This window comes from Ambystoma mexicanum, chromosome 13 (genome assembly GCF_040938575.1).
Source record: "Ambystoma mexicanum isolate Mex_15411 chromosome 13, UKY_AmexF1_1, whole genome shotgun sequence".
Lineage (NCBI taxonomy): Eukaryota > Metazoa > Chordata > Amphibia > Caudata > Ambystomatidae > Ambystoma > Ambystoma mexicanum.
The window spans coordinates 699,981,552-700,008,578 of record NC_090938.1 but is presented as its reverse complement, the minus strand read 5'-3'; the positions used below and the strand labels follow the sequence as shown (position 1 = coordinate 700,008,578).

Genomic DNA, 27,027 nt, shown 5'->3' with positions numbered 1-27,027 from the left:
AGGAGAGGAAAGGAAGAATACCTCTGAGGAGATGCAGCTCTCAAAACTTCATTTCCAACTAAGGAGACGGATGGATTTATGTTGCATCAATACCATCAGAGGTACCAGTGGACAGGACGCTTTGATTACTGACTCTGATAAATCAAAAATAATCGTTTTGGCCTTGAGAAAGACTTTTAGTCGAAAAACTTGTTGGCTGTTCTTTGCTCAAGTTACTACCAGAAAATAAACTGGCGATTGACTCAAGACTCTGAGACACTCATTTTATGGACTATATTTCTGAAATCACTGGGTGACTACATCAGTCAAGCGTGAAGTGCAAGGGTTTATTCTCATTACTGGATCTGGGGAAAGACCGGGATGGGAGAGGACGAGAGACAGAGGGGAACGGGGGGTGCCGTATTCCGAGGCAGACGGGGGTCGCAGGAGGATGTAAGTGGGAATACCACCCCGGATCAGGGGCCCTAGGCTTCCAGGATGCGTAATGGGGGTCTAGCGACCCTGTACGTGAGGTACCCCTTCCAGGGCTATGGGCTTTCTGAGTACTCTGGGGGAGTTGGGCCGGGGCGCGACTCATCCCTAGTGAGTCTACTTTGGTTATGCCCTTTTGTGTTGTGTCTTGTCATGCCTTTCCCATATTTTTTAATTCATTATTTTACTTACTTATCTTTGTTTTTATTTCCTCTTCTTCATTTGGTTGTTGGGGGTCTGCCAGGAGCAGTGTTTTCATTACAATTGTTCTGGGGTGGTTGGGGAATTTGATGAGGTGATACTGGGGCCCCTTTGGGGTCTCTTTTATCAATGTCTATGTTTAAGGAAAGTTAATAAAAGCTGAGTTTTTTCTAAAAAAAAGGCTTGCCAGGCCTTCCTACTCTTCCCTGCCTGATAGTAATGTTCCCATTTCACATTCTTCTGTACCATCTGAATTTCAATCGCATCAAGTCTCGGAAGATAAGATTATTAATATCGTGCAGGGGCTGAAACCCTCTACTTGTGCCGGTAACACCGGCCCTGCCAATATTATCAAGGCCTCAATAGGATGCCTAGCGCCACTTATCACCATCACTGTTAATTCTTCCTTTCTTTCTTCGGTGGTTCCATCATGTTTAAAGGACGTATGGATAACTCCTGTACAATCTCCTCCCCTCCTCCGCTTACTTTCTTCTATGCACTTACTTTATCAGAATTGTCCCAGGACCTAGTATGATAGCAACCTCGTCTGTCGGTCCCCCATCCCCTTACTGCCCCCCCTCCCTCCAGCACTATCTGAAACATTGTCAGGCCTAGTACGATAGTCGCTTGTTTTGTTCCTCCCCTCCCTTTCTGCACCCCTCTCCCTCACCTTTTGTTTTCCTCCGGCTCTACCAGAAATGTCGTCAGGCCTAGTACAGTAGTCGCCTGTCTGTTTCCATTTCCTTCCCCCTCCCCTCTCCCTTGCTTTTCTGTGTCTTAGCTCTTGCACTATCTGAAATGTTGTCAGGCCGAGTACCATAGTTAATTTAACATCCTTATTGTTCATGGCCTGTATGAATGTCGTTGTATTTCCCTTGTTCCCTCCCTTGCCTTGAAAAGCTTTGAAACACATTGTGTATAGGCGCTATATAAATAAACTATCATATCATATCATACTTAAGAAGGAGACTCTTGAGCCGGAGGTTATGGGTAATATTTTTCGTCCTATCACAAATGTCCCTTTCCTCTTAAAAATACTTGATTGGACTGCATACCCGAACTTCAGGAATACATCGACAATAATTGGTTGCTCAGGGCTCGACAATCAGGGTTTTGTGTACTGCATGGCACCAAGGCCGCCATGCTAAACCTAAGGGCTAACTTGGTGGAGATTGTTGACAGTGACCAGCTTGCTATGCTTATGCTTCTTGACCACCTCTCGGCAGCATTCGATCTAGTTGATCATTCGATGCTGCTTGAGAGGTTAAAGGAGACTGCAAATTGTTCAGAGTGTTCCATATCCTGGATGGCCTCCTTCCTTGGCTCTCGGACTGCAAGGGTAGCTGTCGGCAGCTCTAAGGCACCACCCACCCAAGCTACTGGCTTGTGGTGTTCCCCAGGGTGGCTGTCTTTCCCCCACCCTTTTTAACATTTACTCCCGTCCCCTTTCTGATTTATTGGACAGTGTCGGAGTCAAATATACCAACTACGCCGACGACACCCAGCTGGTCTTTGAGTTGACTTGGAACCACAGTCTGGAACCTACCAACATCAACCATATATATATAGCACGATTCAAGATTGGATGGCTACCAACTCCCTCTTACTTAATAAGAACAAAACAGAACTGATGATTGTGGGCTCGGCCAAACGTATGAGAAAACTTGATGTTAATTATGGGCAGTTTAAAATCGCCAACTGTGTTATACCAGTTACCTCATCTGTGAAAACCATATGAGTCAATCTTGACTCGTGTCTCACAATAAAAAAACACACTGCACATGTTAAAACCTCTTGTGCTTACACCACCAAACTGCTTAGACAAATCAAACCATACTTGTCTAGAACCGATGTGTCTTTCGTGGCATGTCCCTTAATTCAAAAATCGATTACTGTAACAGCTTATTGATGGGCACTTCGAAAACCAATCTGAAAATCTTGCCGGTGGCCCAAAACGGAGCTCTATGGGGACTTAGCAGGACTGATCATGTCACCAAGGCTAGAAGATCTCTTCACCGGCTGCCTATCCATCGCCGGATATCACACAGAATTCTCTCCCTCACTCATAAACGTCTTGATGGCAACGCACCTGGCTATCTATCGAAACGTCTGCACAGGGCTCCTGCCACAAGAACTCTTTGCTCCATTGGCAACAATAAATGTTCTCCCCATTGGTTTAAACTGAAAAACTTTGGAGGCACAAGCTGTGATACTTGCGCGCCAGGTTTGTGGAATTCTCTTGCATCTACTATATGCTCCATTTCATTTCTCGGGAGGATAGATCAGGGGCAACGTGCTCACCTTGGAAGCATGACGACGCGGAGCAACACAGCTTTAATCCCTGGGTCTAGGCTTAGAAACCTCTGCGTACTAAGCGTGTTATAAATAACCAATTACCAATTGGAATGCTGCTCCAGCTTTAGGAAGGCCATACAAAAAAAGACATATTTAACTCCAAGGACTAGCAGGCCTCCTTCCCATGTGGCTTCCTGATTCTGGAGTCTGGCTCCCTCCCACTGGATTGTTTGTCTTCTATGCACGCATTGAGGCCGATGGGAGTGCTGCACGTTAAAAGTAATAATAATATTAAGGCGCCTCAGGCACCCTGTAAGTGGGGCAGTAACGGCATGAAACGTATAGGGGTTCTAGGCACAATATATATATTGTGTCCCTTTTTGACACATTAAGACAACTCAGGTGTTACATGCTTGCCTTAGGAAAATGCAATTCCATATGACGCGGGCTCGACATGGCAGGCCGCTGACTCTGTGCTTCATCAGCCCCTCCGCAGGTTGATCAACTAAGTATCACAAATGGGTAATGTTAGGGAGAATTCTCATAAATATGCTAATTCCCTTCACCTTAGAGACTCCCAGCAACTTTGCTGGATTTTGAGGACTTGATTTTTTTACCTGGAGAGAGTGAGACCCTTTTCCCACTCTCCCATGTATTTTGATGTGTCTTTTACACTTGTGTTCTCTGATTATGGAGTCTTAGACAGCTCCATAGGCATCATCTTTCCATGTGTGTTACACAGCACCTTCAGTGCAGTGACACAGGGTTGTCTTTTAGGCTGTCCCAAGGTTTAAATACCTTCTCTGGGATAAACTACTGTTTCCCAGAGAATGTAAAGTTAAATTGACTTTACTAGTCTTTTTAAATTCCTAGACCCAGCACATACTTTCTTACAATAGAGTGCTGGAGGGGTTACCTAGTATTCCCTATGTCTAGAAACCCATGTTGCAGTCAAATGCTACCCTTTCCTTTCAAAATGGCTGGTGGCAGTGGTTTTACAATGAACTACCATGATTCTTCCGACAGCGAACACCGGTAGCTAAAAATCACGGGAACCATGTTTTTTTAAGATGGCGCCTGAGACCCCTTTGTTTAAACAGGTCCCGGTCTTCTTTTTTCACCATTTCGTTTTGGAAAGGTACTTCTAGTGTTTTTCTCTGCACGGCAAACTAGGTTTAGTCCCTTTGTTTCTACGCCTTTGGCAGGCTTCAGCACTAAGGACCGCCTCTGGCGCCTGAGTGTCTGGGGTTGGCAGGAAGTGAGGGAGGTGCCCGAAACTCCCTGTGCTTAGTCTCCTAGGAGACCCAAATGCACTCTAGCATGATTGGCTGGCTGACTGTCCGGCAAGGACAGCCACCCTGGTTGGTGATTGGCAGCTAGGCTGGAATGAATGGGAGAAAACTGTTTAAAAGGCAAGTCTCTTGGACTAGAAAGCAGAGTCAACCACTGGAACGAAAGAACCGTAGACGAGCTGGAAGAGGACGGCTGATGCAACTAGTGGATCGTTGGTTTGCCCGGTGGAGCCCGGCTGCAGGTCCGAATTGCCAAGTTCACCTCGACAGAGAAGCCCTTCAAGCACGACTTCTTCCTTTGAGTTGGTAGGACCAATCAACTCGTAAGCCACTTGGATACCATTCTCAGAGTAGTTAGGATTAACCAGGGGGAAGGACACCAGTTTGTGTGCTTGAAGAACAGCAAACGGATTCGAAGATTTGCCAATTTTCCTAGCTTTGTGTCCAGTCCCAGTGCAGTGCAGGAGTCCCCTGATGTCCTCCCTCTTGTCCCCACTGAGGCTCAGGAACAACAAGATATGCAGGAACTGCTAAGAACAGAAGTCTTCAGCTGCATCTTTTTCTTCAATATAAGGTACTGTGAAAACCCGACCGAGAGAATTTACCTCTCACTGCGAAAGTGCGTACAACTTTGGCAACTTGCAGACCTAGTCAGCTTGTGACCCGACATACAAAACTTTCTTCCGTTAACTACTTCTAAGAACCGTGGCAAAGACGGTTTATAGTCAAAAAACCGAATAAAAAAATCTTGAAAAAAAAAATATCGAATTGAAAATCTCGAAAAAAAAGAATTTTTTTTTAATACGTTTTTATTTCGAAATGGGGGGTTCCCCCAACCCCCTTTTTTTCATTGTTTTTTTATTTTACCCTTTTTTTATACTTACCTGAACCCACAAATACATATAAATAAATAAATAGATAATTCAAGATTTTTTTTTTTGAGATTTTTGTAATTCGATATTTTTTTTCGGTTTTTCGACCGACCACCGGCAAAGACTTTTCTGTTTTAAATACCAGAACCCTTTTTACTTATACAAGACACTAGCCCATTGACTTTGGCCTACCTATCGCATTGAATCAACTCCTCTGGTGAACTCAAACTATTTGCACTGTTGCACTGTTTTAGAGTAACTGTGATGTTCGCTGTATAAACTTATGCCCTTTTGCTCCTACTTCCATGCTATTTTGCTCCTACTTCAAGGGACCTCAACTGCTTAGTAATCAGTACTGTAGTATAATCTTTGTGTGATATTCGGTGCCTCAAATAGTGAATGCTTTATAAATGATTGTGTAATAAATTAATAAGTGTTTTACCAAGAAACCTTGAGTTTAAGTGTCTTATCTGAATACATGTGATTGTAGACATTTATGTAACACCCTTACAAGCTCACAGTCCCTCTTGAGATAAGCCTGGCTGCTCAGTTCGTTACCAAAACCGGTGTGTTACAGACTTATACCAAAGGTTGGTTTTGCTTACACCTGTAGTCCTAGTTGTGTGTAGTGGTCCCAGAGGGTACTGCATACAAACTCTGCCTAAAAGGTAATAATAGTGACACTGATTATTACAGTGCTTGGAAGTTGCATAATCCTGATTGAAGTCACCAAATTATCCTTAATAGTAAGCAGCATTAAGTCAGCCCATAAAGGTACAAATACAATGAAAGTTACAGGTTGTTTTGGGAGTTGAAAACAAGTGCGCACAATTCTGCTCTGTGAAGCAGGGTGTAGGTTAGCAGTGCAAAGTCACTTTGCACCAGTGCAAAGTCACTTTGCACCAGGGCTGAACATTTGATGAATCAGGCCCTTAGCGTGCGCACCCATCTTTGCTTTTCCCCCATCTCACCCAGTCTCCCAACACAAGCGATTGGGCCACAAAAGGTCTCAGACATTGCAGGATAGTTTTCAAGAGTTGCAACCATGGCATGTGCGACAAGTGCCCAGGTGCAGGGCTTCTTAAGTGGCATTCAAGCCCCCCCATCGCCATAAAATCAGGCTTAATGGGAAGAATGTACAGATTGGGAATTCCAGGGCCGTGGAATGTCACTGGCTAGTTTTGGGGATAGTTTGCACTAAAAATAAAGCAAAGGAATTTAGCTGCATTTTTGCTGCTTTGAAAATGCAAACTAGTGCAAGCAGGTTTAGCCCGAAACTGATTTCACTAGGGCAAAAATGAAGCAGACTGTTTTATGTGCAAACTTTTCTGCGTAACATGAGGAAAAATTGTAGTAAACACTTTCTTTTTATACTGTTCTTCAAACATTGCACAAAGTAACGATCAGATTTATTTTTCCGCTAGTGCAAACTTTGTTAGATAATACAGATTGTGACCAAACCTGCTTGCTCCATTATTGTACTGTATTGTATATGGTTATTTATATAGCGCTCTCTACCCATTTGTATGGCCTCAATGCGCTTTGTGGTTGGAACGCCCTCGGTGACCATAGTCAACGTACTGGAGGTTCAACGAGTTTTAGATTAGGAGATGTATGTGTGCATTTTTGCCGGTCTAAGACTTTGTTGGCTGGCTAAGTAGCCCAGAAAGGTCAGGCGTGTGGGGGTGTCCAGACATTTGGTCGAATGAAAACTGGTCGAAAGACATTTGGTTGACGCAATTTGGTGGAAAACCAAATGGTTGAATTCTTTTTTTTATTTATATATATATATTTTTCGGGTTTTCGTTTTTAAAAAAAAGGGGTTTCTAGAAAAAAAAAGGGGGTTGGGGGGACCCCCCCCCAAACAAAAAAAAAAGGGGGTGAAAAGAAAAAAAGTACAAAATTCGACCATTTGCTTTTCGACCAAATTGGTTCGACCATTTGTCTGGTCGACCAATTTTTTTCGACCAAATGTCTGGTAACCGCATGTGGGTGGACGCTGGTGCGGTTGGTGCTTTGCGATAGAGGGCTATTGTTAAGAGAGTCGATGTGTGCCCAGCTATACCGAATTTCTTTTTGTTGGTAGTTGCTGTATGCTAGTGGCAGAGGTGTTGAGGCACATGAGGTGTTTCAGTCTGGATGGCTATATGCGCTGCTAGACCGGATGAGCATAGCGATAGCTGCATTCTACAGTGCATGGATGTTTGGCCGTGCCTGCGGCCCGTATCCACAGACGTAGTGTGAGGTATACGTACCATATGCTTCGATGTTGTTCGGCTTCACAGTCCTGTATAGTGGGAGAGGGCATAGGCTGCGCTCATTATTGCGATAATTGTGTATTATCTAAGAATGTGCTAGATGTTTAGCACTAGTGCAAATGAAGGATAGTCTGGCCCAAGTGTGCAGTCTCTCTAAGCGGCCCACTTGTGGGGTTGCAACTCACGGATTGCGCCTCATGAAACACCCCTTAACCACACCTGCTGATGTGATTCATAGTTCACTAAAAGCCATAACGTGGATAGGGTACTTGCTATTCACATAACGCAGGAATTTGCCAGCGTTGGCCTTCCAGGTGTTTTGGACAACAGCCCACATCATCCTTAGCAATATAGTCAACGGCAAAGGATCCTTGGAATTGTAGTCCAAAACATCTGGAGAGCCAAAGGTTGCAGACCTGTGAAGCCACAGAAAAGTGTTTCCAAACAAGCCACTGCTCCAAATAAAGGTTTCAGAAATGCAGGAGCGCGCTTAATGTAAGTGGCTGGCATTGTGGGTCGCCCGATGGCCATGGCACTTCCTGAGCAGCTTAACGAGTGGGGCCCACGTCTTCTGCAAGAGTTGGAGAATCGCGCCATTCCAAAGCGAGTCTGGGAACCAGGCCCTAAGTGCGCTTTATGAGAGGTTATTTATAACACGCTTAATACCCAGAGGTTTCTAAGCGCGGACCTGGGGTTCGAACCTTTGTTGCATCGTATCGTCTTACTTCCAAGGTGAGCACGTTGCCCCTGAGCGATCCTCCGAGGACGAAGGACATTACACATTTTAGAACTTAAGAAAATGCGCCAGGGCAATCATTTGCAATATGGTTTTCCAGAAAAAACATAGAATTTTCAACAAAAGGAGGGGTTCAGAGTTGTCTGACACCTGTGGCGATGTTTGATGCAGGTGTATTATGAGTTTGCAAAATGAAGGAGCATTGCAAATAATGGATAGTTTGGGCCAACAAAGGGCAGTAGTATTTCAGGTTAGATTCGGGGATTGGGAAACATGTAAGGTGCAAAGTTTCTAGGGACATGGTTTCTGTTTTGCCACCTTTAGCACATTAAGCAAAGCAAAACCGGGCATTATTCCCATTAAGGGCCCGATTTACAAAAGGCTTTTTGAATGGGAAAATCCCATTGAAAAATGCCTTTTAAATCAGGCCCTAAATATTTTAGAATGTCAAGGGGCCTCATTACGACCCAGGCGTTAAGGGTTAACGCCGTCGTTAACCCTTAACGCCTATTCTGATTTTAACGGCTGCTCTTAGCAGCCGTTAAAATCCATGGCGCTAACCTGCCATGATGCTAATTACGCCACAGTAATTTACGGTGGCGTAATTAGCGCCTTCCCCACTCCCATTATGCCCTATGGGGCAAAAATGGGAATGGGGAAGGGAAAATGGGGATTTACCGCCCCACTCACCTTGGAATGGGGCGGTAAATCCGCCATCCACCATGGTGTAAACGTAGTTTACACCATGGTGGTAAAGTTGGCGCAATTAGCGTCTGGGTCGTAATGACCCCCAAGGTCTTAAAGCATGGGATACTAGAGGTCAGGATTGGGGCCTATGCAGTGACGTCGCTAGGGTGGGTCCGGGAGGAGGCCTGGGGGGGGGCGCACTCCTGCACCTTGCTGACTGCAGCCTGGCTGCCTTCTCTCCTCTTAAGAAAGAATGGAGGCTGTCATAAGTCTTCATAAGCACTCGGCTTGACTCATAAGCACAACAAACAAAACAGTTCAGTTCCCTCTGCAGCCAGGACCAGCCCCTCCAAATAGAATGTGACGCAATGATGGGCCATTAGTCACTGAATGGTTTCGTGCCTGCATTCTGATGGGATGCGAGGTGCAGTGCGGGGTGGGTAGTTGGTGTGCACAAACGCCTCTCTGCAGGATTGCATGTGACCTTACACAGTCTCTTTCATAAGCGCCCCCCCACCACTTTTGTCTTTGCCCCCTCTGCGACCCTCCTAGATTTGATTCCTGGCAATGCCACTCGTCCCATGTCAGAGGAGTTTGTCTGCCTAAGCACTGTAAAGGGCTTGTTCCCGGCTCGCACTCGAGGTGCTTTGGCAGAGCTGTATGTTGACCTCAGCACTAGAATAGAATGGGGAGTTGTCGTTCGGAATTGGGGTGCGTTGACAGAACTGTGTGTGTGCCGCAGTAGTAGAAGGGCACGGGGTGCTGTACTTGAGGACTGGGGTGCATTGACAGAGCTGGATGTGGGTCTCCGTAGTAGAAGGGCAAAGGGTGCTGTAGTTCGGGAGTGGGGTGCACTAACAGAGCTGTATGTGGGTCGCAGTAGAAGAAGGGCACGGGGTGCTGTAGTTCGGTTTTGGGGTGCACTGACAGAGCTTTATGGCGGTCTCATTAGTAGAAGAGCATGGGGTGCTGTTGTTTGGGATTGGGGTGCACTGGCAGAGATGCATGTGGGTCTCAGTAGAAGAAGATCATGGGGTACTGTAGTTCGGGATTGGGGTGCACTGGCAGAGATCTATGTGGGTCTCAGTAGTAGAAGATCATGGGGTTCTGTAGTTCTGGATTGGGCTGCACTGACAGAGCTGTATGTGGGTCGCAGTAGTAGAAGGGCACAGGGTGCTGTAGTTCGGATTTGGGGTGCACCGACGGAGCTGTATGGGGGTCGCCTGGAACCGAAGCCCTACAACAAAAGAAAACTATGAGGATCCTCCTTCTCTCACCTAGCCCCGAAAACCTGGAATGACCTTCCAAAGTACATACGTAACAAAAGAAACCACCTATGATTCAGGAAATTACTCAAAACATGGCTCTTCACGTCATAACTAGAAAGTCTGGCCACAGGGGCACCGAGATAACTAAAAACATCAATGAGCGTAGAGCGACCGCGATACACACTGATCAATCAATGGGAAAAGCCGAGGTAAATATGCCACGACATACCAAAGGACAAAACGGGAGACAGTCGCAATACGACCAAAGACAGTAAACATAGCAAACTAAAACAGAAAGACTATAACGAATCATCAAGAGAACCATGACCTTAACTATTACCTTCCCCAACAGCCCTAAGGACAAAACATAGAGAGGGAAAGGAAGCACTGCACCATGGGCCCCAATGCAATGGGTGAGAAACAGAATGTTCATCACTACACACGGTCCACCAATACAAAGCAGGAAACAATGCCCCACCACACAAACTACAACTAAACAACAGTCCTGAGGATGTTCACCCCACAGAAACCAAAGAACCAGTCAGGACAGAAGGATACGAATGTCTGAATACACAAGCTCACCAAGACGGATCGACTAGGACAACACATCAACACAACCCCGACCCTCAACCATTCAAAGCCTCAACCAACCAAGATCACACTAGATCACCTGAGAATAGATATCACCCACCCGGTCCCACACCTGAAGATCAGGTTCAGACGCACCCACCAATCCAAATCACACTCAATAGGATACAGTTGGATCAGCGCAACTCCACCAAAGCGAGTCGGCCCACGATGAACCAGCGACATCCCAACCAACATGTATACAACTCTGACAGAACCATAAGTACCTAAATCAGGATACTGATCCCACTAACCCAACCCTCAATCTTCTGCATACTTAAACCCACACAAAACCACACAACCATCTCTCTCCCAGCAATCCGCACGCACTTTACCACACGGCACCAACAGCACATAAACTTCACCAACAGCACTCGAGGCCTTCGCCCGATCCGATACTAGCACCAAAGGCCAGCACTCGGTGTATACCGAGCTGAAGCTGCCAACAGCACACCACTTCTCCCACTCTCCTTCTCCCCTCTTCCGGACTAACCCTACCCACCCTTCCTGTTTACAGATCCGCCAAAGCGCCTGAGGACCAATTCTGTTGGTGACGGTGCGCAATACAACTACCGCTAACATAACATAACATTAGTAGAAGGGCACGGGGTGCTGTAGTTCGGGATTGGGGTGTACTGACAGAACTGTATGTGGGTCTCCGTAGTAGAAGGGCATGGGGTGCTGTAGTTCGGGATTGGGGTGCACTGGCAGAGATGTATGTGGGTCTCAGTAGTAGAAGAGCATGGGGTGCTGTAGTTCGGGGATTGAGCTTCTGCCGCTCAGGATTGAGCCGCTTTGGCGCAGCTGTGGTAGGTCTCGGCACTGGTGCAGCAAGGGCTTCTGCCACTCAGGATTGAAGCGCTTTGGTACAGCTGTGGTAGGTCTCGGCACTGATGCAGTAACGGCTTCTGCAGGGCAGGATTGAGGCGCTTTGGCGCAGCGGTGGTAGGTCTCGGCACTGGTGCAGCAAGGGCTTCTGCCGCTCAGGATTGAGGCACTTTGGCACAGCTCTGGTAGGCGCAGCTGTGTGTAGGTCTCGGCATTGGCATAGCAAGGCCTTCTGCCGCTCAGGATTGAGGCGCTTTGGCGCAGCTCTGATAGGTCTCGGCACTGGTGCAGCAAGGGCTTCTGCCGCTCAGGATTGAAGTGCTTTGGTACAGCTGTGGTAGGTCTCGGCATTGATGCAGTAACGGCTTCTGCAGGGCAGGATTGAGGTGCTTTGGCGCAGCGGTGGTAGGTCTCGGCACTGGTGCAGCAAAGGCTTCTGCCGCTCAGGATTGAGGCACTTTGGCACAGCTCTGTTAGGCGCAGCTGTGTGTAGGTCTCGGCATTGGCATAGCAAGGCCTTCTGCCGCTCAGGATTGAGGCGCTTTGGCGCAGCTGTGTGTAGGTCTCGGCACTGGCATAGCAAGGCCTTCTGCCGCTCAGGATTGAGGCGCTTTGGCGCAGCTCTGATAGATCTCGGCACTGGTGCAGCAAGGCCTTCGGCCGCTCAGGATTGAGGCTCTTTGGCGCAGCTGTGGTAGGTCTCAGCACTGGCATAGCAAGGCCTTCTGCCGCTCAGGATTGAGGTGCCTTGGCGCAGCTGTGTGTAGGTCTCGGCACTGGTCCAGCAAGGCCTTTGGCCGCTCAGGATTGAGGCGCTTTGGCGCAGCTGTGTGTAGGTCTCAGCACTGGCATAGCAAGGCCTTCTGCCGCTCAGGATTGAGGCGCTTTGGCGCAGCTGTGTGTAGGTCTCAGCACTGGCATAGCAAGGCCTTCTGCTGGGCAGGATTGAGGCGCTTTGGCGCAGCTGTGTGTAGGTCTCAGCACTGGCATAGCAAGGCCTTCTGCCGGGCAGGATTGAGGCGCTTTGGCGCAGCTGTGTGTAGGTCTCAGCACTGGCATAGCAAGGCCTTCTGCTGGGCAGGGCTGAGCAGCAGTGGCAGGGCTGCTCGTTGTCCCCAGCGTTGCATTGAGTGGTTGTCTGCTCTCTGAACCGAGGTGCATAGGCAGAGCTGTGTGCAGGTGTCAGTAGTGCATTGGCCGTGGGCGCTGCTCGCCTTATGGGTCCCGCCCCCACCCGGGCATTGCACAGGTGTGTTGGAATGCCCCGACAGTGACAGGTGCGCTCCTGTGCTCCTCTGCAGACTGGCTCGGTAGCACTCGATACGTGACTGATAGCCTGTGATAAGAGCGCCGTGCATCACTCAGCGAGTGATGCAAGTCACACCTGTGCAGTGGACTAGGGAGCTGGGGTGTGATGCGCGGCACGCGCACACGGCTCTCCGCCACCAGCTCCCAAACGGGTCTGAGGTCTTTGCATCACACTTGGCTGGTCTCGGGGTGCCCTCACCCTGCCGTCTCTCGCGGGTCTTCCTGGACTGTCTCGGCCGGGTATCCCTTGTGAAGTCACTCGAGGGGGTGAGGGGGAAATCGCCTCCGGTCTGGGTGGGTGGGTTGTTCTGGCAACAAGGCGTGTAATCACGGACCCCCTTCAGGAGCAGGGCAGGTATCCCCGACCAGCCCCCCACCCCCGAAATGTGAGTTGAGAGGCGGGGGTTCCACGCTTTCTTTTTGTTATGCGGAAAGGGGAGGGAGGTCTTTCCTGAAATGTGTGGCTTTCGAGCCTTCCCCCACCTCTAGCAAGTGCGTGTGAAAGAACGCATGACATCCATGGGAGGGGTTGGGGGGCTGCTGAAGCGCGCACTTGCTTTTTGGTAAGCAAAGAGGAGGGAAGTCTTTCCTGAAACTGGTGGCGTTAAAATGTCCGGGCCCAATTCATAGAGGCGTTTTATAATGCAAAAAGTCCACTCGAAAACACGCTCTGAATCAGGCCAATAGTGTGCTCGTGCACAAAAATGGATTCTCACAAACGCAGCAAAACTTAAAAGCTGGTAGTTGCAGGAAAGGCTTCCCTCACCTGTCTGCCTAACAAAAATCAAAAGCCACGGGTGCGAGCAAACATATAGCAACATGTGTGTTCTTCCGCATGCGAGGGGAGGGGACTGAGTGTGCGCACTTGTGCTTCGTCAAGCAGCGAGGGGAGGGAAGCATTGTTGTATGTGAGCTCCATATACATGTATGCACGTGTGCATGGAATGTGTATGATGTAGTGTGCATGTGAAGGAGTGCATGAAGAATGGTGCACGGGCTGCGCGTGTGAGTGAGCGAGTGAGTGCGCAGGGAATAGTGGCACGAGTGAATGGTATGTTGCAATGCGTGAGTGAAAGTTGTGTGCATGCGTGTGCGTGTGCTTGTGTGTAATGCGCAGCTGAGGAGCGGATTTTGGCGGGTAGAGGGTAAGGGACGTCATTTAGGGGTCGCCAGAGGTCGCAACTGCGACCTCTGAGATCTCCCTTGCTACCTCTAAAAAAAAGATAAAAATGAAAGTCTTTTTTTTAAAGCTCCTGGGCTGTGGCCAGCTCCATGTGGCTCTTTACTTCTGAAGTGGCTGTCTTTCTTGTTCAGGCCTCTTTAAAAAAAAAGAAAAAAAAAGAACAGGGGTGCCACAATTCTAACACTTTCAGCACTGACCCTAAATAAGAAAGAATAGGAAACCAAATAATGTGTCTTTCTGGAATTCTACACAATAATTTCTAGACTCATTAAAGGTGTATTTCAGGCACACTTCTGGGGGTGAGTCACTGATTTAGGCTGTTCTTGAACACCTCAACTCAGCCTTTCATCCTTCTGAGGTCGATAAATGAGTACCAACACAGGTTCTGTGATATTGGGTGTATATTTTTTTCTATATAAAGTGCTTAAGCATAAGTGCTATATAATACCACATCATTATCATTTTGCCATGCATTCACAGTAATTTGGTAATATGGGTCTATACACACTGATCCTAACGATACATAGGGTGATCCATTCTTGTATGAAATGTACATCACATTATAGTGATATCGTAACCATATTTTTTGTAGTGTACTTAGGAACAATGCTATGTGTTGCCACTTCATGTTTTGTCAAGGGGTGAAAGGTCGTGTTCCATCGCTTCCTGCAATATCACTGCAGGGTGTGGTCAAATTATGTCACTTCCTGTAATGTCATCAGAGGTCAAGGGTCGTGTGATGTCACTTCCGCTACACTTGGAATTTTGATAAAATGACGTCCCTGAGAGGGTAGGAGTAAGGGGGGTGGGAGAAGGAAGGGTAGTGACACATTATACCACCGTCTTGTCCCTGGTGGTCGCTTTTCCTTAAAGGGGGGATGCCTGATCCGATGCCTGGGCTTTAGATATAAAAATTGGCATGTAACGAATTGTGTATGTTATCTTTAAATCCAATCACTTGGCTGTTCTCACTGGCACATTGCGCTTACCTAGGCCCCACACAGGACAACCCTTGGGATTGAATAGAGGGGGCAGGCCTCCAGGTTTGTCCCACCCAGTTTTCTAAAATGACCCCTCCCATCACCAGCATGGCCTCACACTGAAAAGTAGGTTTTATTGCACCCCTGTCCTCGACCCACTGCCCACACCCCCAAATCAGGGCGACCTTCTATATAGACACGAGCATAAGGAGGGCCCAGAGACACTGGTTTCAAGGGATATGTCACGCTGAACTGAACGCCCGGTTATGTCTCCCTGAAAACGTCTGCCCACTGCTATGGAACACCCCCTCTCAATCTAGAACCCCCTACTAGATGCATTTTTGGCAAAACATACTTTTAACTGTAATTACTTTCCAGCTAGGTTTTTATTTTCAACTTCCTACCTTGCCCTCGGAGCTTTTAAATTTCCCAAGTCCATGCGTGAGAAAGGCCCTCCTTCTTGGAATTCTCTGAACTTGTAGTTTTGTCTTTTCCATTTTAAATTCAGGACTATGAATCCCAGAATTCCAGCTGGCACAGTGTGGCTTTCCCGGGCATGGAATGGGGACACTGGAGGGCTCTTTGCATTCCGTCTGGACACACGGCCACCTTCAGAATTGGAAGTAACAAATACCCATACTCAGGCAGAGGATTACCACTGGCGGGAACAGTCATTCCGCTCGGCGGTATTACCGCTTCTAATGCTGCCAAACTCGTAATGAGGAACAATGAGCTGGTGGCTAGGTGGTGAAACCGGTAGCTACACAGATACCTTTCAAGTGGGCGTTGCAAGCTCCGCAGTGCAGGCAGGATACAACCGATAGGAGGGGCTCTTTCCTCTCTGAGGTGAGGTTCTTGCTCTTGCCAACAGTGCAGCCTAACATGGTGGTATGCAACCATTTTTTTTAGGTCAAAGTGGATCCGGCACACTGCCCCTGGAGTACAAGCTGGATCTTGCAGACTGACAGTGGGTGCATGCACACTGACACACTGACAGTGGGGTGCTGTATCCGGCACACTGCCCCTTGGGTGCAGGCTGGATCTGGCACGCTGCCCCTGGAGTACAAGATGGGTCCGGCACACTGCCCCTGGAGTACAAGCTGGATCTTGCAGACTGACAGTGGGTGCATGCACACTGACACACTGACAGTGGGGTGCTGTATCCGGCACACTGCCCCTTGGGTGCAGGCTGGATCTGGCACGCTGCCCCTGGAGTACAAGATGGGTCCGGCACACTGCCCCTGGAGTACAAGCTGGATCTTGCAGACTGACAGTGGGTGCATGCACACTGACACAATGGCAGTGGAGTGCCGTATCCGGCACACTGCCCTGGGGTGCAGGCTGGATCCGGCCCCCTGCCCCTGGGGTGCATGGTGGATCTGGCCCACTGCCACTGGGGTGCATGCTGGGTCCAGCACACTGCCCCTGGGGTGCTTGATGGATCTGGCACACTGCCACAGGGGTACAGGCTGGATCCTGCACATTGCCCCAGAGGTTGCAGGCTGGATCCTGCACACTGCCCCAGAGGTGCAGGCTGGATCTGGCACACTGCCTCTGAGGTGCAGGCTGGATCCGGCACACTGCCCCTGGAGTACAAGCTGGATCTTGCAGACTGACAGTGGGTGCATGCACACTGACACACTGACAGTGGGGTACCGTATCCGGCACACTGCCCCTGGGGTGCAGGCTGAATCTGGCACACTTCCCCTGGAGTACAAGATGGATCCGGCACACTGCCCCTGGAGTACAAGCTGGATCTTGCACACTTCCCCTGGGGTGCATGCTTGGTCCGGCACACTGCCCCTGGGGTGCATGATGGATCTGGCACACTGCCCCTGGGGTGCATGCTGGGTCTGGCACACTGCCCCAGGGGTACAGGCTGGATCCGGCACACTGCCCCAGGGATACAGGCTGGATCCGACACACTGCCCCAGGGGTACAGGCTATGACTCCATGTCACACGGACACCCCCGTTCCCATCCTGGGACCTCCTCATTATATTATTCATTTGGATCACCTGCAAAGCCGTCATACTCTCTGCCACCCGAAGGCAGGCGTACAGACGCTTACGGGTTCATGTATGCAGCCGGGGTTTCCATCTAACTTAGGGGTGAGTGTACGCAGTGTAGCAAGGTGCAGGAACGGTTTACAGAGGTTTGCACACAGATTTTCTGAGTTTTACCCGAGTTAAGATAAACCGTACTAATGTTGTCGGGGAGATGGTAACACTTATGGGGACCCCAAGCAGGAACCCGCAGATGCAGGCCTGCTTGTTGGGGACCCCACGCACTGTTTTGAGGGTGCATGTATTTGCGCCTGGGGAGCACGCAAAGGTAGGTGTTTCTGGCTGTTTTTGCTTTGCGTGGGGCGTGTCAGGGGTGTTCCGGCCGCGACTTGTGCACACGGTTACTTTGCGCAAACGATTCCATGAATATGGAGAGCGCGCAGAAAAACGTCTGCGCACAGGCGCGCGCACAGGCATTCTCATTGTGCAGGCCTTGTGGGATTGCTGAGCACTATTGCATGAATCGGGCTCAAAGTATTTTCACCAACAAAGTGGGAAAGTGACAGGTAAAACACAGGCAAAATCGCCTTTACACTTCACTTTTCCACTGCTTTGGTGGATACGTGTAAATGCCACCCGCAATTAACAATTGCGGGAGGCATTTACAAAAGGTTCTTGTAGAATCTGCCAGCTTTCACCGAGTGGTAATTCCAAGTTTTCCATAGGAATTCACAGCACTACCTCCAGCATAAACATGCTGGCGGTAATGGACCGGACGTAAAAAATGGTGGAAAATCCCATGAGTCATTAAAAGCATACCGCCCCGTTTACCGAAATATCTCACCAATCCGCCAGACCTGCAACATACATGAGCACCGAAGTTTACATCTCTGAGCGAGCACGTCACTGAAATAAATGCTATGGCGTCACCCGCTCGACCTGAATCAATGACCTGCACGCTCCCGCCTGGATGCCGGGCCTCGCGCAGCCGGTTCCGGACCCGCCGGGCCGCATTCCTCGCTCTCATTACGCAGGCGTTCCGCCTCTGCGCGCCACTGGCCGCCTGGAAAGCAGCCCGAGGAGTCGCACGCAGGTGGCTCCGTTCACCGGCCCAGGAGCAAATACACAGCCGGGGACGACTTGCCATCTTCATTGGGGTGCCCAATGGAGACAGCTGGCTTCTAGCCGCTATCCTTTTTCCAGACCCGGACTTTTCTTTTGGAAATCTAAGGAACGGTATGTTTAATTCAATGTCCTCAATGTCTGTTCTCTCTTCTCAATCGCTCCAGCTCCCACAATACATCTGTCCATTGAAAACGTAGTAATTGGAAAGTGTTGCGTGGGGGATGAAGCCATGGGCTCGCTCTAGCCTTTCGGTCCTTGAGCTCCACCAAACTCTGCACGTTGTCCACCTACTCGCCCTACTTGCCACCACTTTCCCCGGCTTCTCTGTGCCCCCAGAGGGGACCACCACCGCTGGGACACCACCCACGTGCGTACCCCAACTCACCCAGGGCCGTTGCAAAGTGTATTTTTTGCAGTTCTAAGCAACTTTGCATGTGTGCAAAAGTGGTGAAAAGTCACTTTGCACCGTGCAAAAAAATTCCATGAATCAGGCCCTTAGACTTTTAGTAATATACAGAGAGCACAGGTGCTTCTGATTTTCATGCGCAATGAGGGCCTGATCATGAGTTGGGCGGTATTCCGACTGGGATACCGCCCCAACTTTATTAGCATTAGCGCCCACCCGTCGGCGGTATTACTGCCTGTTAGGGAGAATTCTCTGTTTAGGCTGAATTTCCTAACCTAGTGAGTCCCCCAGCAGCTTTGCTGGATTTCTGGAGTTTGTTTTTTCCATCCTGCCAAGAGTGAGACTCTTTTTCTCCCACTCTTGGACATGTATGTGTGTAATTCCTTTGAAATGTCAATGTGTTCGATGGGCTATGGGGTCTTTTACTCCATAGGGTCTCATATGTTTTTCTATGTGTGTTACACCGCACCCTACGTGCCGTAACACTGGGGCGTCCTAGCGGACCCCCACCATGGACTCCATACCCGGGGACTGACTACTGTCTCCCCGGGCATGTAAAGTCACCATTGGCTTTACTAGACCTAAATTTACTAACAGAACTAGTACAAACCATCTTATTGTGGACGTACTAGTAGGGGTAATTCGATTACTCCTGGATCTGTTACTCGAGGGGGCACTGTCCCGTCCCCCCTCGTCGAGTTTTGGCTGGTGGCAGTGGAAACTACTTGTTATGTCCGACCCCGAACATAACCCTATGGGATTCGTCCCATTGTTGGAGATTGATACTTTTTCTCGTTAATCTCTAACGTACCACCGGTCTACTTGTCTTAAATAAGTTTATCGGATGGTATTTTCTGCCAGAACTCGGTTTGTAAAATGGCGTCTGTGTTCGTCTCTGTGACTCCTAAACCAAAGGTTGAGCCCTTTGTTCCACTTTTGGCGGGCCTCTGTACAGAGACCCTCCAAAGTGGTGCCATTCTGTCTGGGTTACCACAGGGGTGTGGAGGGGGTTTAGGCACCCTGGACCGAGTTGCCTTGCCAACTCCGGTCGCACTCTGGAGTGATTGGCCCAAGTGGTGAGCCTCCCCGCTCACCACTTAGTATGTGTTGATTGACAGCTAGGCTGAATGAATGGGGGTTTTCTGCATAAAAGCAGGGCTTTTGGGACTGGATCTTCAGAAGTCGCCACAGCACCTAAGAATCCGACGAGGGTAACGCTGAGCCGACCTGCACGACGACACCTCCGGTGGAGCCCTGCGGAACCGACTCACCACTTCCCGACGACAGAGGAGATCTCCCTGCCGGAGAGTCTCTTCCCCTGACTGGTGGGAACAACCAGTCCCCTTTGCTTTTTATTTGCCTCAGGACGCAGTGGTCGAATTGCCCGTGTAGAGCACCTCGGCAACCGGATAGCCACTACCCCTGTACCGCGACCAAAAGGTGGTGCCTTGTGACAGAGCACCCCGTGGCTGGTCTCTTCCCTGGTGGTGCACCGGACTTCGCTTTTCTTCGATGACGAGATCATCTCTACTCTTGGCAAAGACCCGACGTGCATCCACCACCAGAAACAACTGCCCTCGCCGTAGCCGCCCTCCACAACAAGGTACCGTGTCCGCCTGGCTTCCCTTTCGATCGGTTCGAGTGAGGTGTCTTAATCCTCTCCGTTCCGTTGGGTCGCCTCCAAGCTTTTCTCGTTTGTTGTTCTGAACTGGTTCAATCTGCCGATAACATTTGCTACAAAGACTTGAATGCATCTCCACTAGAGACTTTTTGGGACATCGCGCCTTGCCTCTCTCCGAGTGGGCCTGGCCTCTGAACTTTACGATCTATTGTGATTCTTGCCTTCGTGCCTTGCATTTTATCTGTGAAGGATTGAACTGTGTTGATTTCATAACCTGCCTATCTTTTTCTCGCCCGTCCTAACTAATATTAGAGTGTCATCTAGATTGAGGTATACACCTCTGTCTGAAAATAAGTGATACCGGTAGAACCTAGACTTGTCAAAATATTGCTAGGGGGATTGATCGTTTTCTGCTTCGTAGAGTAATTGTGTTTGATTTGTTTGCCGTGAATTTGCCATAGTGTTTTCCATAGATGTTTCGTTATAAATAAATACCTTAATATCTTTACACTAAGCCTCGTTGCGTGTTTGCTTGCCTTGCTGTGAAAAACTGCCCTTTTTTGTATACTCCACATACTGCTCAACTCTTCTTGAGGGAAGTCTGACTGCTCAGCCACAGCTACCAAGTGAATCTGTGTGGTACAGACTGCTACCAAGTGGGTTCACCGCCAAACGCCTGTAGTCCTAAATCTTTTGCAGTGGTCCCAGAGGGAACTGCACAGGTTTCCGCCTAACACTGCCTTATCAGGGGTTGGGCGCTGTTAGTCCCCAATTGTGCCAAAAATTGCCACTTTTCCGGCATGTTTACCCCCAGACTCGCGATTGGGTGGACCCTTAAATGCGGCGGTAACTCGGTTTACCGCCGCATTTAAGGGCTACAGCCCAACTCATGATCTTAGCATCTTGCCTCTCACTCTTTAACCCACTAACTCCAACCCTTCCATTTCTCGTGCGGCATGTCGCGCCAAGAAGCCGCGCATACAGCAGGTCACGCTTTGCAAGACCTGTGACATTAGAGTGACTGCAGTCAGTATTTAAGTTCCAATAGACATCCCGATTCTCGATGCAGTTCCCACTGCTTCAAACGTCACCCATGATTTTTAACAGTGGCCAATGCACCTGTCATTGGTTGTCTAAGACCACCCCCCCCCGGCTGCAGTGTGACATTCTGTAATGAAATGGACCTGAATAGCGCCTTGAGGCTAGACTGACTGACTCGAGCGCTTATCCTCTCGAGGTTGATAACATTAAGAGCGTTGTAGGAACAGTGGTTATTCACAGCGGCTTGAAACCACGATGACAAACTTCCCTTAGGTAAATTGTTCCAGTGGCTGTAGGGATCAGCATTACTGCCAGCTATGCAGCGCCTAGAGGCTTTGTTAGCTGGACCTCAGCAACTACCAGGAGCTACTTTTGCCTAAATCAGCCAGCTTGTGCCATGCAACTGTACCCATGTGCCAATGACGGTGTGTTTGGGAATATGCGTAAAGGAGCACCAGGGCACATCTAGACGACATTGAATGCACAGTGGGCCACATGTAACACTAACAAAATGGTGTCATGGGCACTGGGCAGCGCAAGCGGGAGCACGCTGTGTGCCAGCTCCTCCTCACTCGGTGATGTGTGACACCCAGGACACGGTGCACGCAAAGTGCCCAGGTACCAGGAGCGGCTGCGCCGCCGTTGCGACTCCAGCTGCACTGGGATTGGTTCTTCCGAGGGGGCTCGTCCTTCCGCTTCCCTCCGGAAATGGTGCGAAGGTTGGGCGGGCCCTTCTCTAAACCCAGCCGCCCATGCTGCAATGAATGTTGGGGTGCGCCGACAGGGCCGTGCTCGGACCGCCGTCATAGTGCGGATTTGATATGCTAGGATTGGTCGAGGTCCATAATCTTTCACATATAGCATTACCCGGGACATCAAAGCTACTATAGGTGATGAGTCTGGGCCTTATGAGCTGGGCTGCTCGGCAGGGAGGGTCGCTACAGACCAGAACCTCCGTGCACTAATAAAGCCAGGCCGGCGGGGGTACCTTCTGGGGACTGTGGAGAGCAGCACCCTGTTGGGGGGGGTGCATTAATCATGGGCCATGCCATCCATGTGCTGTCAGCAGGAGTGCTGTGTCACAGGTATGGCCGCTAAGGCATGATTTCAGTTCGTGCCCTGTGGGTATACGCTCAGGCATGATTGCAGTTCGTGCCCTGTGGGTATACACTCAGGCATGGCTGCAGCCCACACCCTGTGGGTATACACTCAGGCATGGCTGCAGCCCACACCCTGTGGGTATACACTCAGGCATGGCTGCAGTCCACGCCCTGTGGGTATACTCTCAGGCATGGCTGCAGCCCACACCCTGTGGGTATACACTCAGGCATGGCTGCAGTCCACGCCCTGTGGTTATACTCTCAGGCATGGCTGCAGTCCACACCCTGTGGCTATACACTCAGGCATGGCTGCAGTCAATTCCCTGTGGGTATACTCTCAGGCATGGCTGCAGCCCACACCCTGTGGGTATACACTCAGGCATGGCCGCGGTCCATGCCCTGTGGGTATACACTCAGGCATGGCTGCAGCCCACACCCTGTGGGTATACACTCATGCATGATTGCAGCCCACACCCTGTGGGTGTACGCTCATGCATGATTGCAGTCCGTGCATTGTGGGTATACACTCGGGCATGGTTGCAGTTCGTGCCCTGTGGGTATACGCTCAGGCATGATTGCAGTTCGTGCCCTGTGGGTATATGCTCAGGCATGATTGCAGTTCGTGCCCTGTGGGTATACACTCAGGCATGGCTGCAGCCCACACCCTGTGGGTATACACTCAGGCATGGCTGCAGCCCACACCCTGTGGGTATACACTCAGGCATGGCTGCAGCCCACACCCTCTGGGTATACACTCATGCATGATTGCAGCCCACACCCTGTGGGTGTACGCTCATGCATGATTGCAGTCCGTGCATTGTGGGTATACACTCGGGCATGGTTGCAGTCCGTACCCTGTGGGTATACTCTCAGGCATGGTTGCAGTCCGTACCCTGTGGGTATACTCTCAGGCATGGTTGCAGTCCATGCCCTGTGGGTGGTTGCAGTCCGTGTCCTGTGGGTGGTTGCAGTCCGTGTCCTGTGGGTATACTCTCAGGCATGGTTGCAGCCATGCCCTGTGGGTGGTTGCAGTCCGTGCTCTGTGAGTATACTCTCAGGCATGGTTGCAGTCTGGCCCTCTGGGTATACTCTCAGGCATGGTTGCAGTCCGTGCCCTGTGGGTGGTTGCAGTCCGTGCTCTGTGGGTATACTCTCAGGCATGGTTGCAGTCCGTGCCCTGTGGGTGATTGCAGTCCGTACCCTATGGGTATACTCTCAGGCATGGTTGCAGTCTGTGCCCTGTGGGTGGTTGCTGTCTGTGCCCTGTGGGTATACTCTGAGGCATGGTTGCAGTCCATGCCTTGTGGGTATAAGCTCAGACATGGTTGCGGCCCGCACCCTTTGGGTATATGCTCAGGCATGTTTGCAGCCAACAACCTATCGGTATACACTCAGGCATGGTTGCAGTCCATGCCCTGTGGGTATATGCTCCGAGATGGTTGCAGTCCACGCCCTGTGGGCATACACTCAGGCATGGTTGCAGTCCACGTCCTGTGGATAAAGGCTCAGGCATGGTTGCAGCCCACACCCTGTGGGTATACGCTCAGGCATGGTTGCAGCCCACACCCTCTGAGTATACGCTCAGGCATGGTTGCAGTCCACTTTCTGTGGATAAAGGCTCATGCATGGTTGCAGTCCATGCCCTCTGGGTATACGCTCAGGCATGGCTGCAGCCCACACCGTGTGGGTATACGCTCAGGCATGGTTGCAGCCCACACCCTCTGGGTATACGCTCAGGCATGGTTGCAGTCCACTTTCTGTGGATAAAGGCTCATGCATGGTTGCAGTCCATGCCCTCTGGGTATACGCTCAGGCATGGTTGCAGTCCATGCCCTCTGGGTATACGCTCAGGCATGGTTGCAGCCCACACCCTGTGGGTATACGCTCAGGCATGGCTGCAGTCCACTTTCTGTGGATAAAGGCTCAGGCATGGTTGCAGCCCACACCCTCTGGGTATACGCTCAGGCATGGTTGCAGCCCACACCCTCTGGGTATACGCTCAGGCATGGTTGCAGTCCATGCCCTCTAGGTATACGCTCAGGCATGGTTGCAGCCACACCCTCTGGGTATACGCTCATGCATGGTTGCAGTCCATGCCCTCTGGGTATACGCTCAGGCATGGTTGCAGCCCACACCCTGTGGGTATACGACCTGGCATGGTTGCAGCCCAAACCCTCTGGGTATACGCTCAGGCATGGTTGCAGTCCATGCCCTCTCGGTATACGCTCAGGTATGGTTGCAGCCCACACCCTCTGGGTATACGCTCAGGCATGGTTGCAGTCCATGCCCTCTGGGTATACGCTCAGGCATGGTTGCAGCCCACACCCTGTGGGTATACGCTCAGGCATGGTTGCAGTTCACTTTCTGTGGATAAAGGCTCCTGCATGGTTGCAGTCCACACCCTCTGGGTATAGGCTCAGGCATGGTTGCAGTCCACTTTCTGTTGATAAAGGCTCATGCATGGTTGCAGTCCACACCCTGTGGGTATACGCTCAGGCATGGTTGCAGTCCACTTTCTGTGGATAAAGGCTCAGGCATGGTTGCAGCCCACACCCTCTGGGTATACGCTCAGGCATGGTTGCAGTCCATGCCCTCTGGGTATACGCTCAGGCATGGTTGCAGCCCACACCCTCTGGGTATACGCTCAGGCATGGTTGCAGTCCACTTTCTGTGGATAAAGGCTCATGCATGGTTGCAGTCCATGCCCTCTGGGTATACGCTCAGGCATGGTTGCAGTCCATGCCCTCTGGGTATACGCTTAGGCATGGTTGCAGCCCACAACTTGTGGGTATACGCTCAGGCATGGTTGCAGTCCACTTTCTGTGGATAAAGGCTCAGGCATGGTTGCAGCCCACACCCTCTGGGTATACGCTCAGGCATGGTTGCAGCCCACACCCTCTGGGTATACGCTCAGGCATGGTTGCAGTCCATGCCCTCTGGGTATACGCTCAGGCATGGTTGCAGCCCACACCCTCTGGGTATACGCTCAGGCATGGTTGCAGTCCATGCCCTCTGGGTATACGCTCAGGCATGGTTGCAGCCCACACCCTGTGGGTATACGCTCTGGCATGGTTGCAGCCCAAACCCTCTGGGTATACGCTCAGGCATGGTTGCAGTCCATGCCCTCTCGGTATACGCTCAGGTATGGTTGCAGCCCACACCCTCTGGGTATACGCTCAGGCATGGTTGCAGTCCATGCCCTCTGGGTATACGCTCAGGCATGGTTGCAGCCCACACCCTGTGGGTATACGCTCAGGCATGGTTGCAGTTCACTTTCTGTGGATAAAGGCTCATGCATGGTTGCAGTCCACACCCTCTGGGTATAGGCTCAGGCATGGTTGCAGCCCACACCCTCTGGGTATACGCTCAGGCATGGTTGCAGTCCACTTTCTGTTGATAAAGGCTCATGCATGGTTGCAGTCCACACCCTGTGGGTATACGCTCAGGCATGGTTGCAGCCCACACCCTATGGGTATACACTCAGGCATGGTTGCAGCCCACACCCTGTGGGTATACGCTCAGGCATGGTTGCAGCCCACACCCTCTGAGTATACGCTCAGGCATGGTTGCAGTCCACTTTCTGTGGATAAAGGCTCATGCATGGTTGCAGTCCATGCCCTCTGGGTATACGCTCAGGCATGGCTGCAGCCCACACCGTGTGGGTATATGCTCAGGCATGGTTGCAGCCCACACCCTCTGGGTATACACTCAGGCATGGTTGCAGTCCACTTTCTGTGGATAAAGGCTCATGCATGGTTGCAGTCCATGCCCTCTGGGTATACGCTCAGGCATGGTTGCAGTCCATGCCCTCTGGGTATACGCTCAGGCATGGTTGCAGCCCACACCCTGTGGGTATACGCTCAGGCATGGTTTCAGTCCACTTTCTGTGGATAAAGGCTCAGGCATGGTTGCAGCCCACACCCTCTGGGTATACGCTCAGGCATGGTTGCAGCCCACACCCTCTGGGTATACGCTCAGGCATGGTTGCAGTCCATGCCCTCTAGGTATACGCTCAGGCATGGTTGCAGCCACACCCTCTGGGTATACGCTCAGGCATGGTTGCAGTCCATGCCCTCTGGGTATACGCTCAGGCATGGTTGCAGCCCACACCCTGTGGGTATACGCTCTGGCATGGTTGCAGCCCAAACCCTCTGGGTATACGCTCAGGCATGGTTGCAGTCCATGCCCTCTCGGTATACGCTCAGGTATGGTTGCAGTCCATGCCCTCTCGGTATACGCTCAGGTATGGTTGCAGCCCACACCCTGTGGGTATACGCTCTGGCATGGTTGCAGCCCACACCCTCTGGGTATACGCTCAGGCATGGTTGCAGTCCATGCCCTCTCGGTATACGCTCAGGTATGGTTGCAGCCCACACCCTCTGGGTATACGCTCAGGCATGGTTGCAGTCCATGCCCTCTGGGTATACGCTCAGGCATGGTTGCAGCTCACACCCTCTGGGTATAGGCTCAGGCATGGTTGCAGTCCACTTTCTGTTGATAAAGGCTCATGCATGGTTGCAGTCCACATCCTGTGGGTATACGCTCAGGCATGGTTGCAGCCCACACCCTATGGGTATACGCTCAGGCATGGTTGCAGCCCACACCCTCTGGGTATACGCTCAGGCATGGTTGCAGCCCACACCCCATGCGTATACGCTCAGGCATGGTTGCAGTCCACTTTCTGTTGATAAAGGCTCATGCATGGTTGCAGTCCACACCCTGT

The 27,027-nt window shown here is 50.6% G+C and overlaps 1 protein-coding gene across 6 annotated transcripts in view; it reads left to right on the top strand.

Moving 5' to 3' along the window:
- LOC138521742 (RING finger protein 225-like) overlaps nucleotides 1-27,027 on the top strand; it is a 155,730-nt gene that overhangs the window by 100,009 nt on the left and 28,694 nt on the right. For 2 of the 6 annotated variants that reach the window (XM_069634791.1, XM_069634790.1), the window contains exon 1: nucleotides 18,080-18,247. The exons of the other annotated variants lie outside the window; for them this stretch is intronic. The gene's annotated coding sequence lies outside the window, so the exon portion shown is untranslated. Of the gene's footprint in view, nucleotides 1-18,079; nucleotides 18,248-27,027 lie in introns of those variants that run through there. 6 annotated transcript variants of the gene reach the window in all.